The sequence below is a fragment of the Numida meleagris genome, chromosome 12 (genome assembly GCF_002078875.1).
Source record: "Numida meleagris isolate 19003 breed g44 Domestic line chromosome 12, NumMel1.0, whole genome shotgun sequence".
Lineage (NCBI taxonomy): Eukaryota > Metazoa > Chordata > Aves > Galliformes > Numididae > Numida > Numida meleagris.
In genome coordinates, this window is record NC_034420.1 from 7,732,179 (window position 1) to 7,749,798 (window position 17,620).

The following is a 17,620-nucleotide window of genomic DNA, read 5'->3' on the forward strand; positions in this document are numbered from 1 at the left end:
AAAAGAAATATTACAAGTTAGACTGATCAGCCAGAAAATGGTAGAGTTGTTTATCATGATTCAGGAAAAGCAGATATGGCCAATAAATATTTCCGCACTATTTTTAGGAGCCATATTATGTGGTGATGAACTTTTCCATCCCCACAGATATTAAACAAAATGTTAAACAGTGATTACTAACCCTAGACACTTCAAAATTAGCAAGTCCAGATATTGTAACATTGCCTTCACAAAGATTTTTCAGAGGCTTGGGTGAGAAACTTTACACATGGTTGATCTCTATTTCCAGCAAACTTTGATCATCAGAGTTAACAAAAAAAAAAAATGTAACAATATTTTGAAATAATGAAATGGATAATCTGGGCAATTATAAACCTATCCATCCAAGACTGATCCCCAGCACAGAGATAAAGTGCCTCGTGAAGAGTACAATGCATCAAGAATTAAACACGGGAAGCACAATTTGGCAAAACAGCGGGGACTAGGGGAGAATAAATCTTTTGTTTTCAGGGCTAATCAACAGCATTACTGCTGCCAGAACTTGCTGCATACTCTGATCTTAAAAAAAGCATTTGATTTGGTACTACATGAGGCTTTGATAAAGAAGCAAGAACAATATCAACTCGGTACAGGACTCCTGAGCTGAGTTAAACCCAGTGCAGTGAGGAGCTTCAAATGAGAATGCAAACTGGGAAATGTTGCCTAACAGTTCTGGTTCTGTCATGGTCCTCTGGGAATCTGTTCTTGGTTTCCTGCTACTCATTTTTTTTTCCATCTGTGTCATGGAAAAAAATATTGAAATTATCCTTTAGAGTTTGGATATATTTTGCAAGAAAACAATACACATTTGTGTGCAGCCTAGGTGAGGAAGCCAAAATAAGGCAGTACTTACAGGACAAGAGCAGTCTGGCTTTGGAAATAAATAACTCTGAAAAGGACACAAGGTCCCTTCTCATCACCAGCTCATTTCAAGTTCCTAATGCCATTTGTTATGGCTAATATAATTCTCAGGAGCATCTTGAAATTGGAAAGCAGGTAACCAGGCTGCAGTATGCTGCTCCATACTGACGTTGGCGTATAAGAAAGATGTTGGATAATTGGAAATGCATACCAGAAAAGCCACGAGCCTTATGAAAGAACTGGAAGATGTATTTTTACAATGCAATTCTTTTGGAGAATAATCTATTTAGTTTATTCCAGGACAGGCTGAAGAAGGACTTGGGCATATCCTATAAGTACACCCTCAAGAAGCAGGATACTGGTGCCACAAGACTATTTGGTGGCAGAATATTTTCTGGGGCTGAAAGTTGAAACCAGGCAAATTCAGACAAGCAAGAAGCACACACTTGACTTGCACTGACCACAGTTTGCACAGTGCAGCAGTGCTGTGTGACTGAACACACTCCTACCAGGAGGCAAATCACTGCAGATAATGGCAAGGAGAGAGCTGTGAGCTGATCGGAGGGCAGGACAGCAGAAGTGGGAGCTGCTCTGGACAGCCTGGCCAATGAGGGCAAAGCGTAGACTGAAGAGATGAAATTGCAGCATGAAGGTGTTGCAGGAGCATCCTAGGATTGAGTAATGCATCCAGACTGACGTGTGTGGCATTTACTTGGTAGTTATTTGCTATCTCTAGTTGCAGATTTCAGTCCTTCATTCTTGAAACACAGCAAATCATCCCATGGAAGGAAGATTCAGCAAACACCTGTGAACACCCATAACTGATTGAGATATTTTCTTTCCTTTCAGTTAGAAAGCACCAAAATTTCACTGCCTGTCTAAGCAAGAGAAACTTCTGATGCACAGACAATAGGATTGTGGAAACCTGATGCTTAAAATAGCAAGTAGGAAAAAAGAAAGACACAAACTATAAACCTCAGCTTGAGGAACAGAATTTTCCTTCTCCCCATTAGTAAGAGGAGAGAAAAGCATTACTCCTTTCTACCCCCCGAGACTTCGAGCTCTTTCAGATGAGATGTAATCACTCTAGAGAGCTGTTTGGAGCTTTTGTTCGAGATTTCATGCAACTCAGAGAGAAGCAAGTGCCACTTCAGAGCGCTGTGTTACACTAATTGCCGGGATAAAGGGAGGCAAAGAGAAAGGTCTGCGTGCTCCCCAGCACTGCCTGCCGTGCCCCTGCTTACCCGAATGCTTGCTGACTTACCGGCGGCATTCAGGAAGAGGTAGCCAACCACACCAGGCTCTCTAATTATAGCATGACCTGTTACTAATTACTGTTTGACTAACCCACTGCTGTTGTATTATTGCACTAAATGAATGATCTCCTCTGGCAGCGTTTACTAATTTCCCATTCAGCCTGAGCGCCTGAGGAGCCAGAGAATGAAGCAAGGGAAGAGCTGATGGTCCCACACACCCTGGAGGGCTGCCGAGCAGGCTGGGAATTTTCTAACCACGGTATTTTCAAGGCAACACACCAATATTGTCAAGCCCCAGATGTTTCATCGCATCATGCATGGTTTGGTAAGACTGCTCATCAAATCTGGGGTCCGCTTCTTATTCTCAAGTGCAAATCATCTCTGACCTTCCGGCAGCCATAATCACCTCTAGAATGACACAGCCCTAGGTTTGCAAAACCCACTCCCCTTTGGCACACAGAAATATTGTAGAGACTCATAAGCAACTACACTGTACTTTTTCTTAAAATAACAGTGAGCTTTCAGCTTTGTTTCCCCTTTATAACAACATGTTGAAAGCTACAGCAAGGTAAATACTACAAAAACATTCCGAAAATACGCATTCATATATTTAAACAGATGCTCTTCTGTTTTAGGGTTTGCTTTCTGTCAATATCCTAGCAAAGGAAGTGACTTGCAAGAAAGCTCATGGGAACAGCAGGGTTTGAACCAAACATTGTGCATTATTCATTCCTAACAAGTTCTGAATTTCCAGTGACAAGGAATAGCTTTCAGTCATATACACTCTGCAGTTACTGATAGTGAGGTCTTCCTAATTCTGGAGTGCAGCCAGACTTGGGTGTGCTGCTCCTGTGCTAAATGGGTGTGGAAGTCACACCGTGCTCGGACTGCAGGAGGCACAGATGGGATGCTCCGTGGCACCGAGAGTGGGGCCTGGCCTCACAGCACCGGCAGCATCAGTGAAGTTTGTTATTCTGAAATTTACTGGTTTTAAGCATGAAAAAGCGTTGGTCACAACCAGATAAACTAGCTGAAGGAAAGAGCTCAAGATTCTTAGATTTTGTCTGTCAAATACCGAAGCCATGCCCTTTGTGGGTGCATTTGGGGGCTGCAGTCTGATGTGGCCATGGAGGTTATACATCTGCTTCATCCACAAGCTACCTTTCATCATTTTTTACTAATATTCCCTTACTTATGCCACAGCGTTGGAGCTTTGCTCCTCCATGTCTCGGTACTTGTTGTGCCCAACCCTCGTTGAATCCAGTATGCATCAGCTGGGGTCTGGGTGTGACCAGCTCTGAGTGGAGAATCTGAACTATGCCATAGGAACTGGAAAGCAAAAGTCAGTGAGTGTTGCTGAAGAAGATGCAGAGGGGAATTCACACCCTGCTCAGCTCGTCCTCGGGTGCTCCAGACCGGACCGTTTCCTCCACGTTGTTTCCAGGCGCATAGGGGCAGCACAGCAAGCACAGAAGTGTGTGGGATAACACAGCACTGCTCTGCACATTGTGTAGCTGCTTATAAGTGCACAGAAAGGAGCTTTAAAAGTTGCTATTGTCATTTTGTACTCCCTTTACGGAGCACAGTGATACACAATGGAGGAGAAGGATTAGCTGCAGCCTACAGATGCGGTTTAATATTTTGAGACTGCTTTTAAAATTTTCTATGTGGGTGTTTGCAAAAGAATCTATTTTATATCTTTTTTTTTTCACTGCTAATGAAACAACCAACTTTTACTCATACCTACACCGTCCATCACGAAGTAAATAAAAAAAACCTACTTGTCCTAATAAGAAGTTGTGATGAACAAAATTAGTCAAAAATAAATGTTCTTGTCCTGAAACAAGATCCAGACATGTCTGCCAGCTGCAGTATTTAAAGGTCCAAAATATAGTCTGGATACACGGAAAGAAATGTCACTGTTGCTGAAACAAAGGCAGATACTTGCTTGAGAGGTATTTCTATCCATGCTTCCCAGGGCTGGAGCAGAAAGCCAGCCAGGGCTTCGTTCAGGTAATGCTAATGGGACAATCCCAAGTCCCCACAAGGACTTGGGTGCGAGTGGAGCTGGGACACCAAAGGAAGAGCCACAGGAAGAGAACAACAGCAGGGAGCATGTGTATGTCCCCTGCTCGCTGAGCCTCTCTCACTTAGTGGCACAGGAGGCACGAGCCATGACAGCTGCCACTGAGCACGAGGTGACCTCGGTGACCTCACCAGCACAGCGGCCAGAGCTCCCTGCAGAGGGATCCCTGAGCTCCCTGTTGGGCTGGGGCAGCTGTGGGTGCTGTGCTGTACCTGCTGCCTGGGGTACTCAGCCTGCGAGTTCTCATGCTGGGATGAGCTTCTCCGTGCTCAGCACAAGAACTCTGTGTTTTGTCATTTGAAGGAGAGTTCCCTTCCCTGAGCTATGCCTGTTATCCTGGAGATAACTCATTTCAGAGGTCCTGTGAACTTGTTTGCAGACAGGCATCTGGGGAGCACCACCTGCCCTCTGGAAATGATGCTTTGTTAGCACAATTCGGTTGACCTTCAGTCAGCTTAAATACAGACAGCCTAAACAAACATTATTATAAAGGGAATTTTAAAAACCTATTTCCTTGTGTTGTATAATGTACGAGGGGGGAAGTTATGGATCTGCCTGCAAGAACAAGCACTGTTTATAGTATGGAAAGCCCGATGATGTTAGTGCAAGCAAAGCATCAGCACGTGCTGCTTGGGTGCACTCTGAGCTGCCCTGGGTGCATGCAGAGATACCCTGGGTGCAGGGTGAGCTGCCCTGGCTGTGCTCCACTCTCTCTAAGGTGTACACCTGGGCATAACCTGCACAGCATCCACCCCAGCTGCACCTCCAGCTCTCCATGTCTGCCCCACAACTGCTTCACTGCCCACACAGCAAAGTGCAGGCAGGCGAGCATTAGCTCAACTCTGTTAGCTCTGACCATGCTTCAAGCACGCAGGTTCATATCAATCCAGATTTGAAGCTTTTGGAAGTGCTCACTATGATTGCCCTCGCATCTCTGTTGGAGCAGATAGAGCGAGGCAGCCTGGGACCACACACATCTCATGCCCGGCTGCCCTGGAGCCAACCCGTGCCAGCCATCTCCACTCAATGGCTGAAACCTTCCTTTCATGTGTCTAGATAAATGGCCTGAGAGGAAACCGCAGTGTTTAAAAGAAGTGAAGCAGAACAGTGAGAATGGCTTCAAACAGCTATAAACAAAAGCAGTGCCCTCTCAGAGAGCCAGAGGCAAACCAGGTACAGCTCCTCTCCATCCCTCCTCCTCCTTCTCCTTCTGTGCTGGAGACAGCACAACACAAAGTATAACGATTACCACAAACACGATTTTAAACTCCAGGTCTGTCATTCCTGGTTTACTCCGCTCTCCACACAGCTCGCACCCTGCAGCCATGAAGCAGTCACAGCTTACCCTGCACCAGGCTGTTCCGGGCAAAGCCTTTGCAAAGTCAGAACCATCTGAGCAAACCACTACAAACAAACTAAAGGGCAGCTCCTGATGGCTGTAACTGTTAGAATGTTTATTCACTTTACGAGCAAATGGACGAATGCTTTGGAACAGTTATGGATAGTAACACTTGTCTCACTTTAAGAAGCTTTTATGGGATTCTGTTAACTTCGGTTATTAAATGTAACAAATTCTATCTTCTGGACAGCCACAGTTCTTTTGGAGCGGGATTGGTGCACGCAATGTGCTTTTAATTAAGATTGAGTTCCTGTTTATGCAAAAGTAAACCTCCACTTTAAGAAATGGAATCGTATTTGCCCAAAAGCAAGAGGAGAAAGTCTTTAAATCCCTTCTGAGTCTTCTTGTGTTCCTTGGGAAATCTTATGGGAAGCGGTCTCTGTTTAAAGGTTACCAAGAGAAGAGCTCTGTGCACATATTCCTGCACACCTGGAGCCTGGTGGACATGGGGGTCGTTCACAACATGGTGAATGAAGTTCATCAGCACTTGGGAGTGCAATCGGAGAAACAAGGAAATGCAGAAGAAAGGTGTTCACTCGGGACAGAATGTGCAAGGCGCTGCAACAAAACCCATGCTTTTCTTGAAGTCCATCAGACTTCCAGCAGCTCCCTGGTGGATGTGGGAGCTCTAGGTGGGATTCCCACCAAGCTTTTGGAAGAGATAGTTTGGATAAAAAGCCTCCAGGACATTGCCTTCATGAACAATTCCTTCAGGCACAGACCATCAATTATGATTTAGTTTCACATTTTGTAGCAATAAAACTCACTACATCTTTTCTGCTGCGCAGGTTTTGTGTCCTGGTGTGGCAACAAGTGTCCCTCACCCAAAGCTAAGGCACACCCTGGGGCTGCTGGTTTGCAGCCCATGAGCAGACCCTTCCCGGGCTCGCTGGCTATTTCCCAGAGCCTGTGCTCAAAACATGGCCTCACTATGGGTCATGCTGCTCATCGTGGTGTCAGCAAGAAGAGCCCCATTCCCTTTTCTGCCAAGCCAGGAACACTCATGGGTGAGAACCATCATTTTCTCCAGATGGATCCAAGGAAAGCCTGACTTACGCTGCACTGGAATCCTCTCACATCACCTCTGTCCCTGAGCATGGCTCGAGCTGTTCACTCTCAGCAGACCTTCATGATCCCTCCATGCACATGTATTTGTACTCATGTACTTCCCTGCGCAGAGTTTATTTTACCCTATAATCTCATGATTCATGCAGTATTGCACTTTCTCAGCGGGTCCTAACGTGCCTTTTCAGGAAATGATTCCTTAGGGATATCGTAACCACGGAGCTGATTCTCTCGCTACATCAATTAATCCTATTTCCTTCATTAGAATTAAATGTGATTGCCACCAGGACAAGAGATCCAGCTAATGGCGCTGTGGCAATAAACTCCCCGCAAATCCCTTAGAAATGAATCGCAGCTCACAGATCTCCGAGTGCTGGTATCAATGACTTGTTTTTATCATAATTGTGGTTATTAATATTTCATATTCATCACGAAAAGTTTAAGCGAATAAAAAGCTCTACAAATTCCCATTCGCATCAATATTCATCGCTTCTCATTCACCAGCTGCTCGGGGGGGGCTGTGTCTGTTCTCCGTGCTCAGCAGCATGGAAGGGGTAAACCAAAAGAATGCATGAATCCTAACAAGCCATTAACGTTAAGGAGCTTGGATGATAAACAGTTCAGCAGTAACTGAGTTGGTTGCCTCATACTTAAAATAATAATAATAAAAAAAAATATCCAGAAAATACATCAATAGTGAGCAATATGTGTATGCAGGTAGAATAGATTTAATGCATAAGTAATGTTCTTTGCCAAATGATTTTTTCAGCTGCATAATGAGCTCATAGCAGCGCATGAGAATTTCGGAACACGCTCATGAATAAATGGCAAACTGAATTAGATGCTCCAGTCCATTGTATTAGCAAAATTGTTTTTCATTGACTTGCAGGACAAGGCAAAGATGGGGATGCTGTTCTCGGCTGCAGCGGGGCCATCACTCCAGCACAGTGATGAGCCCTGTGCCAGCCCTGCCCGCCATCTCCTGCCCAGGGCCTGCAGCCCTCTCCTCCTGACTCCTCGTGGCACGGAGCAGCTGCCTCCAAGCACCACCTAGCTCAGGCAGCTGTGCCAGCTGCAGCAGGATTTAGAACAACTGTGAGAAAAGACGAGAAATAATTAAAAAAAAAAAAAAAGCTGAAGAATGTGTGGTCTAGACTGGAGGCTGGGAAGGGATGGGGAAGGTCACAATGCAGCTGTTGTTAAAGTTCAATGCGAATTTATTTATAACTGATTGGATCTTCTGTATTAAGGCTTCCTGCACAGATCACTTCCTGAGATCTTTTCCAACACCCTCCCTGCTGATGCAAGAAAGAGTTTTTGTGGGATTTGTTGGAACTTACTAGAATGGGTCATCAAGGTGACATCACTTGCAGTGCCCCGTTAAGCTACTGCGTGCAGCTAAGAGCCCCGTGCTCTCTGAACTGACAAGTACCACAACCCGTATGTGTGCCACACTGGGAATTTGAGCCTTGCTACCCTTGGCCTCAGAGATCCCAAATGTGTTAACATCACTGAACTCGTTTCCCAAAACTGGTTTCATTTTTGCACCCTCTCAGCTGTACACGCAACTCTCAGTCACATGCAAAAACCACCGAGGTTACAAGCAAGCTTTAGCTCATTATTCCCCCACTCTTTACACAGAGACTGAAGATGCAGGACACTGAGCCCACAGAGCACTGGCAGGCAGACAAGTCATCGAGCAGTTTGCAGGCTCGCTATATGGCTGCTTTACTGCTGCAGACAAAGGCTTCCAAAAGCCTTAGTGGTCCAACTGCCATCATTCTGGAGCACCTTTCTTTTCCAAACTACTTTTTGTCTCCTGCATGCAGTTCTCCCAGCTGCTCAAATTGCAAGAGCACAAACATTGGAATGAGGAACACAGCTGGGGAAGAACAGCCTTCCCAGGAGGTCCCACTTGGACTTGTTACTCTCATTTCTAAATGAGACCATGCCCTGGCCAACAGAACCTGTGAGAGTGACCAGCGATAGGAGCTGAAGCACCAGTTCACTGTACTCCAGGCAGCACAGCTCGCTTTCAGAGCTTTTTTTTTTTTTTTTTTTAATTTCTATATACCTCTGGTTTCAACAAAGAGAAGAAATTTCAAGCTGATGCTCTGCTCTGTTCAGCAGAGATGCCCTGAAGCACAGGTCCACATTTCCCCTGGGAGTCCTTAGGGAGCCCTTGGCACCAGCCCGCAGCCCTGTGCAGGGCCAGCCCAGCTCCCGCCATGCTCTGCTCCCATTTCTGATCCTGATCCTTCCCTGTTCTTGCTCTGCTCCTGCCCCAGCTCCCACCATGACAGAAGAGGTGGAGGAGTGCAAGGAGGGCAGGTGAAGGCCAGGCAGGGGAGAACCCTCTGAGCCTTCCAGCTGCCCAGAGCTGGCTTAAAGCTTTTCAGCAACACAGATTCCTCCCCATCCCCTGCTTGCTTTGTGAAGGCAGGGAAAGGGGGTCCCTCAGGCATAAACCCTCTACTGCAAAGACCAGAGGATGTCTGTTAGAGCACACAGAGCGTTAGGAGGAAATGTCAGCGTGACCTCTGTGACGGCCCTTTTCTGTAAGGCCAGGTCTTGAGGCCTGTCCTAACAGCAGAGCACTTCATTCCTGAGTCAGTGGCATTCAATGAGCAGTTTAAGAAGGGAGATACAGGTTGCTAAAGCAGAGACCAGCTTTCCCGGCCCTTCCATCAGCCTGTGTCTCATTTCCATCCCTCCCTCTGCCTGAGCCAGCCCCACTGCTGCTTCACCTTATCCCATCCCCATGGCTAAAAAGCTTCCTTATTAAAAGCAATAGATTAGGTATTTAATTTTCCCTTTGTGAGGCAGGAAGCTGCATCACATCCTTCTATGAATGATCCAGAGGCGAATTTTCAGTGCACTAGGCACAAGCTGCTGTCTAACATAGGAAGGGATGCTATCAGTTCCAAACCCTGATTGAAAATAGCTTGGCTCTTGTCACGCCAGTTACCTCTGAAACATGTTTGCTCGAGGAACTGACGGGCAGCAATCAGATGCTTTCCAGCCTGCCTTTCATCAAAGCTCATCAGATAGCAGCATACAGTTGGGGAAAGCATAGGGAGAGAGTCTGAGACATGAGAACTAATCCACCCTCAGAAGAGGAACTGATTCTGCATATTTTTTTTCCTGCTTATCTTACAGTAAATAAAGAATTAAGGAAGATTGCTGAACATCTATCCATTCAGGCAGCAGCTGAATCTCCTGCTAATTGCTTTGGGATGCTGAGGGAGGAGGGAATGTGTTGGGACGTTACAATAAGCGGTAAATGCTGTGATTGGTGACTACCCACAACCTTGCATCTGCACATACACCACTAACGATAGAAATTGGGGAAATGTCCCTATAAAATCCTCTGCGTAGTGAGCGAAGGTGAACTTTAAAAAAAAATATCCTTCTTAACAGGGAAAGAGAGGAGGGGAAAGTCCTTCATCGCCCATCTCCGGGCTGAGCAAACAGAGCCCGGCCTCTGGGTAGGTCCGTGCTCACAGGGAGGAGCATCCTCATAGAAAGCAGCGCCCAAGTCTTCCAGCAGCACCAGCTGAGCAGATCCCATGGAGCCTCTGTGCACCATCAAGTCAGTAGACCCAGTAAGCAAACAGTTTTCCCCCAAGAGTTTTCTCTGCGATCTTGGCTTTTTCACAAATAATAATAATGAAATAAAAGCAGATTACACTGAAATCAGACTTTTCCCACAGGAAGTTTCCATTTTTCATCTAAAAAAAAGCTTCTGTGAAAATAAGTCAGGTTTGTCATTTCATTGTTTCAGCTCAGTTTCTCTCTAGGCAGATAGGAAAACAGATTCTTAGGCCACAGAGAGACGAACCAGCCAGGGCGAGGGGCTGAGGCAGACCCCAGGAGCTGCTTGATCAGAACCGTGTTTTAGCCTCCTGGAGATGGCACTCAGGGATGGAGATTCCACATTCCCTTATGTCATCACCCAGGGGAGGACACACAGAGGTGTTTCTACAGTCTACCCTAAATCTTTCCGGCTGCAGCTCCCCACAGTGAGTTCTCTTCCTGCCCCCAGCAGACACAGACCCATCACTGCTCTGCTTTCAGCAGAGCTGACTGCACCACGATCCCATTCCTGCTCCGCTGCTCCCCGCACACCCCGAGTGCTGCCAGCCGCTGCCAGTGGGGCCCAGCACTGCTCGCCGAGCCCAGAGAGACATGTTTACTAGAGGAGAGGCTCCAGATAGTCTGGCAGCATCGCTCCCACTACAGCAGTGCAGATAAGGAGCCCTGCCTTCCTCAACTCAAGCAGAAAAGTAATCCCAACTCACTCGCTGCTTAATAAAGTGCAGAGAGGCAAAGGAATTTAAACTCCAGCTAGGCTTCCCCTGTCTAAATGAAGCTCTTGCAGAGAGCAGCCCAGAGGACAGCTGGAGGGATGCAGCCATTCCCACCAGGACTCCACAGGCAATGTGGATGCTCATGCTGTCCCACACCAGTGCTATTTTTGCCTGGGCTTGGAGCATCCATGAGGGATGATAAGCAGTGCACGCTCTGTTTGTCATTTTTCTCTGCGCATGTCGTTGGGGTGCTGCTGCTTTTAGACAGGCTTTTGGAATTCTTCATCACCTAAAAATGTTCTCCTGTGCCAAGATCAGAGCCTTAAGTCTCTCTTGGGTTCCCTAGTTTTAGATCCCTGATCTGGGCTCTCGCTGCTAATTTTTTTTTGTTGCTGTTTTTAAGTCAACAAAAGCTGTAATAATAAATGTCCGTGGATGTAAAGAGTAGTGAAGGATGAGATGGTTGTAAAGAAGAGGGAGGTGGCTGCAGAAGGGAGAGGAACCAACTGGAAAACACCAGAGCCGAACATCCCAGAATCCCTCCATCTCCATCAGGTGGTGATGCCAAGGGGGGAAAGTGAGGAAGCTCCTGGGGTGGCAATAAATGCGGATGAGCCAAAGAGAAGCAATCAGTCTGCTGCCAACCATTGTCTCCTGTGCCAAGGATAAGTAATGGTGCTGCTCCCAGAGCGCGGCCCTTCCACCTGCACGGTGCTGGGTGGCCAGATATCACCGGGCCGGCAGCCGCTTTGCCCTCATCCTTCCTTCCAAATTCTGTTTGATGTCTCCTACATAACTCATTGGAAGCACAATCTGCTGAGCAGGAGATCTTTTTTTCATGCAATCTGTATTTACCAGCCAGCTTTTGTACACCGAACAATGAAAGCATCGTGAGCTTAATGACAGTTTATTGGCATCCCATTGTCATGGCATCGTAATGAACGAGATCACTCTGGGCTCCCTTTTGTGATCATTCCAGAATAAAGACTTTAAAGTTACTGTTGAAGAGGCTATCAACACTTCCAGGCAAAAACAACCCAAATCTCAGTGTCAGCGTTTCTAATGCATCTGCTGTTTAAGTCAAGAACAAACACCTTGGGAAACCACAAGGCCATGGCCCCCAGAACATCTCATGCAAGATATCCCAAGGCATTGCTGCAGGCGTTATGGGGAGGCTCTACCCAGGGCTGTGTGGTGCTGATGGGGACAAGGTGGGCAGAGCTCAGCACCTGGGGCCATGCTTTCCTCCATGAGGCAAAGTTTTGTCTTGCACAAAGGCACCCACACTGCACTGACACCATGGCAGGCAGACAGTGACCTGCACACTGTGGTGCCGAAGGAGGAGACCATTTTGCTTCCTTCTGGTAAGGGTTTCCCAGCAGATCAAGGAAATCAATGTGCAGAAGGCTGGAAATTCCCTTCTTCTGGCTTCCTGGTTATTTCTCACATATTGCAAGTATTGTGTGCTTTATATCCTATTTAATGTAAACAGGGGTGCAGATAGGGTTGGTGGTTTCTCTCAAGAGCTGTAAGCATGGATCTATCAATAAGCCAAGCAGTGTGCTCAGAAAATCATGTGCTCACAAAAGGTGTCATTGCAATTAGGTTTTAGTCAAGTGAGTGGATGAAGGCAAAGAGGAGGAAGGGAGGTGAACTCCACCTCCCACCAGCATCAGCTGGGCTGAGGGCAGAGGGGAAGCCCGGCCTCACAGCTCTGTGCATCGCAAGCACATCCAGCCCAGAGGAGTCCCACACACCCTGCAAGTGTCCCATGGCATGCTGACTCTATTGCCCCTTCTCAGAATAAATGTTTTCTCTGTAAATCTCCTAGAATTAAGAAGGACACTGAAGCCCCAGACATTTGGCCACCTGCTACCTGCCTTGCTTCTAGCTCCTTCCCTGCTCTGCCCCTCTCCTATTTCTCCTCACTGGACGCAGTGGGAAAGCAGCTGCTTGCCTGAGGTTAGTTAATACAATCCTGCAATACCCTCCTGAGACACTGAGCAGGTCACAGGACCATAGAACCATTAAAGTTGGAAAGACCACTGAGATCATCAGGTCCAACCACCAACCCATGCCTGTGACCTCTCAAAACCACATCCCTCAGTGACACATCTTCCCCTTCCTTAAACACCCCCAGGGATGGTGACTGCACCCCCTCCCTGGGCAGCCTGTGCCAGTGCATCACCACTCTGTTGGAGAATAAGTTTTTCCTAATATCCAACCTGGTCATGTCTTCAGCCGACAGCATCCCCACAGCAGTGAGCCAGCTCTCCTGGTTTCATCCCCAAAAACGCTGGCTTCAGCACAAATCCTGGAATCCATCCAAAGAAGACAGGTTTTTCTTTAACTGTCCCTCAAGACCTTCCCGTTTCTAATGCTCAGGGTATGCACACTTGTACCAAATTTGGCTTAAAAACCAGCTCAGATTCAGCTTAGATCAGTTTCTTTTCAATGCATTTGAGCAACACGAGCCACTCTGAGATCAATTCTTAGAAAACCCTAGCTTAAAAAAGAAAACCAAAACAGAAGATGAGATCTTGCTTCCTTTGAGCCACCACAGTTTTTGGTCACAGTTTCAACACTTCCCATTGAAACCCTCAGTAACACTTGGGCTCTACGTTCTCACTGGAACAGCAGAAAACAGACTTGGGGCTTCTCATCTGACAGATGCTTTTGAAATTCTTATTTATTGACAAAAAGATTGAGCAGCTAAAATAAGTCCTTTGCCATTCTGTGTAAAACAAGAATAAGGCAGGCTACATAAATGAACTTGCTTGAGTGAAGTTGCTTGAATATCTGCAGGGATGGAAGATCCACCACCTCTGAGCAGCCCAGCCCAGAGCTCAGCCTGTCTTGCAGCTGTTCCCACTGCCTTCTACCCACAGGGCTTTCCACCACCACAGCTATGAGGAGCTGAAGTAAAAGGTGGCTCTGAGGTTAAAGAACCATAGAATCATTTGAGGTGGTGGGAGCCCTTAAAGCCATCTAGTCCAGCTCCTCTGCAATGAACAGGAGCAGCCACAGCTCCATCAGGTGCTCAGAGCCCCTCCAGCCCAACCTTGGTCATCCATCTCCAAGGACGGGGCACCCACCACCTCTCTGGGCAACCCGGACCAGTGTGTCCCCACCCTTATTGTAAAAATCCTTCTTCCTCATATCTAATCTAAATCTCCCTCTTTTAGTTTGAAACCATTTCCCCTTGTCCTGTCACAACAGGCCCTGCTAAGGAATCTGTCCCCTCCCTTCCTACCGCCCTCCTTTAGATACCAGAGATGTATTGACCTTGGGTGGGATTCCATGTGCAGCAGTTCTCCAGCACTTTGTTTGGCAGTAGCACACGTGTGCCCACCGACATGCAGAGCACCCAGCCCTCCTGGCTCCGCAGCTGAAAGAACCCAGGGATTCACCTGCTCTCCATGCTCCCAGACCCTGCCCACCAAGGAAAGCAGCACTCAGCCTAACAAGAAGAGCTTAGCCTGGCTCATCAGTGGGGCCTTATTTGTCTCCCATCCAGTAAATAGGACCTTCACATTGCAAGGCACTCGCTGACCCTAATGGCTGTGGTCAGGACCTCTTCTCTCCTTGCCTGCGTCCCTCTGGCTCTGCACCAAGCCCAGTGTCTCATCACACAGCGAGGAACAGCCTGGAGCTGGCCCCAGGCAGGGGTCAAACCACGGCCTGAAAGCATTTCCTTGCTTTCCATCCTCCCAGACACTTTTATATGGGCTGTTTGGAAACTCTCACACTCAAGTGTGGATTTTAACAGTTGTTTTTGTGCTTCTAATATTACTAAAGAAAACAACTGGTTTGTTTCTTTTTTTTTTTTTAAACTATTCCCTATAGGAAATTTTGGAATTAATCATGAAGACATTTCCTTAGCTACAGTTTTTCTTTTGTTTGTGTTTTTCGTTTGTAGATAGGAGAACAGACACGATGACCAGAAAAGTCCTTTTCTGGCTTTAAAAACGCGTAGATGAAATTGGTGGTAATATTACTGTCAAGCTGGGCAGGGTTTTCAACCTTGGAGCCTGCTTTTCCATGGATTAGCACCTCCAGACAACAGCTGCTCCTTGGGAGACGAGCTGTCAGTGGCACAAACCAGTAACACGGGGTCACCTATGCCACAGGCACTGCCAGAACACACCTGGTTCTGCTGCTAACCACTAGCAAGAGTTTGGAGAAGTCTTTTTTTCCTCTCAGCATCGCTTCTAAAAGAAGAAAGTAATGGCACTTTTGTCTTCAATAAAGGGCACAGAGTTAAAAAAAAAATGCTGTAGGTAAGAACCATGGTATCACGGCATCATGACAACTGATGCTACTTGACTATGTGGCCAACACCTTTTCTCAGCTGGAAGTCCTGTGACAGCAAGGGCAGGTGGGGGGAAGGGCGATTTAGAGAATAACCCCCACACTGGAGCTGCTGGGCTGGGCAAGGCCCAACTGCACCTCACCCCTTAATGTACAGCATCCAGCCCATCTCCATGGGAACTATAATAAGGGCAGAACTCATCTTTGCCATCTCAAACCAAAGCAAACCAAAATAAGAAGCCGCTCTGCAAAATACAGGGAGCAGCAGTCACTGCAACACTGCCATCAGCACATCTGCCTCTTGAGGGGGGGGAGAGCATACAGGGGGCTGGGCCTCCAGCCTGCCTCCTTAATTGCACAAAATTGCCTAAGTCCAATTTGTGCTCTTGCAGAGCAATTTGCTTTCCGCCGTGTGTTGCTGTCCCTCTCACTGCAACCTGCATGTCTGCAGCCACCTGAACACATTGGGGTTGGGGGGGACAGGCTGAATTAGATTATTTGCTCTACTAACAGTAAGTCTAATGGAATTACACAACATGACCAGAGTAAAGTCAGCTGCTCTAAAGCCATGGTTTCGGTTTCGCATTAGCGGGGGGAACCAGCATATGGTGCATCCCCATTCTGCACCTTCTGCAGGAAGACAGCAGCCCGCAGCTCAGCGCACAAAGAGCGGGGACCCCGGGAAAGTCAACCATGCATGGTGAGAAGCGATGCCTTGCAGAGAATGACTGTCACTTGGCACTCACCTCCATCTTTTCCAGATAACAGGCTCAGAAAGTCAGAATTGGATAATTAATTAATAGCCTTCCCACGAGGGAAGACTCCCTTTAACGCTCGGGAGCTCAGTGATGGCTGTGCCCTGACACACAGGGCTCTGTCACCGCAGCACGCTGTTGGCCGGGATGTTTCACTGCAGAACTCTGTGACTACACACTACAGTGCAGAGTCCCAATGGGTTTCCATCAGCTCCACACTGGAATTACTGAGATTACCTCCGCTTACACCAGCCGGACACCTGCATCTGTGACCCAACCCAGGCATGGGGCTGTCACCCTGCCCCATCCTCTGCTCCTGTACACCAGCAAGTGCCAGAGCACTGCTGCCTTTCACTCAAATGACAGCGTTGGCTTCAAGCATAAACCCACCACGAAGATTTCCATGTAGTGCGGCACTTGGATGTGCAGGGCAGCGCGGTGCCTCTGTGCCCTCGTGGGCACACATCCCAGCGCCAGGCAGGAGCTCAGCCCCTGCAGCGCGCTGGTCCTGCTGCTTTCAAGTCAGTGTTTACAAAGTCCTAGGGAAATTAAACTATTTAAGTCTATCCCCAGCAAGGGACTGTTTAAGGAAATAGGATAAACATACCTTCGTATGTAAATACTTATTATTGAAGCAAACACACAGGTTCACGCGCACGTTTGTTTTGCAGCACAGCTGATGGCAGTGCTGAGGTCAGGCTGGGGGAGCAGGAAGGAAACAGCGAGGCCGTTCCCAAGCCAGGTGCTGCTGCTGGTCCCTGGGACCGACCACAGCCCTGCTGCCCATCGTCCCCTCTGCGAGCACAGACTGAGCCAGCTCCTGGAAAACTGCACCTTGCCAAACAAAAAAGTATTCAACTGCTAGAACCCAGGGCAGAGAGAACCACGCTCCTTCGAGAAACACAGGGTAATATTGCCATTCAAAGGGATTTCAAACATGTTAGTTTTAAAGAGAAATGAAGTCATCATGACATCACACACTTCAAAGCACAGTCCAGGCCAACTGCCACTGGTGCCTGGAGCTTCCAGCCCATAAACCAGGACCTCTCTCCCTCCAAGCTGCCCTCAAGCCACAGAAGCCTACAGCTGTGCCACGTTTTAATTACTCACCCTTCTACGAAGTTTCCATGGGGGAAGTTGGTTTTGGAACTAGAAGGGATGTGTCAGGGGTTTGAGGAATGATACCAGCTTTCTTTCACAGATACAGCTCCAGATCCTCTCCCTGTACCTGAATGAACTGAGAAATGGACAGGGCTCCTGCTCGCTCTCTCAGCTTTGGAGTGAGGCTGAGCCAGGTCCAGCAGCAACGCGACGCTTGGCCTCAGCAGCACGGGCTCAGAGGGGACACAGAGCTTGGGCAGCCTGGCTGCGACGGGAGAGGCTTTGCACTGCAGACCCTGGGACGTGACTGTCAGAGCACAGAGCTGCCTGAATTCCCATAGCTCCGCTCCTGGAAAACACCTCCCTTCAGCATCACTCCAGCGATGTTTCCTATTTTTGCAGAGCCCAACAAGCCTCTCTGCCTGGGAACTTTCTCA

General features: G+C 47.7%; 1 protein-coding gene across 3 annotated transcripts in view; it reads right to left on the reverse strand.

The window, feature by feature from the left end:
* HTR4 (5-hydroxytryptamine receptor 4) overlaps positions 1-17,620 on the reverse strand; it is a 103,553-nt gene that overhangs the window by 85,181 nt on the left and 752 nt on the right. The window lies entirely within an intron of this gene.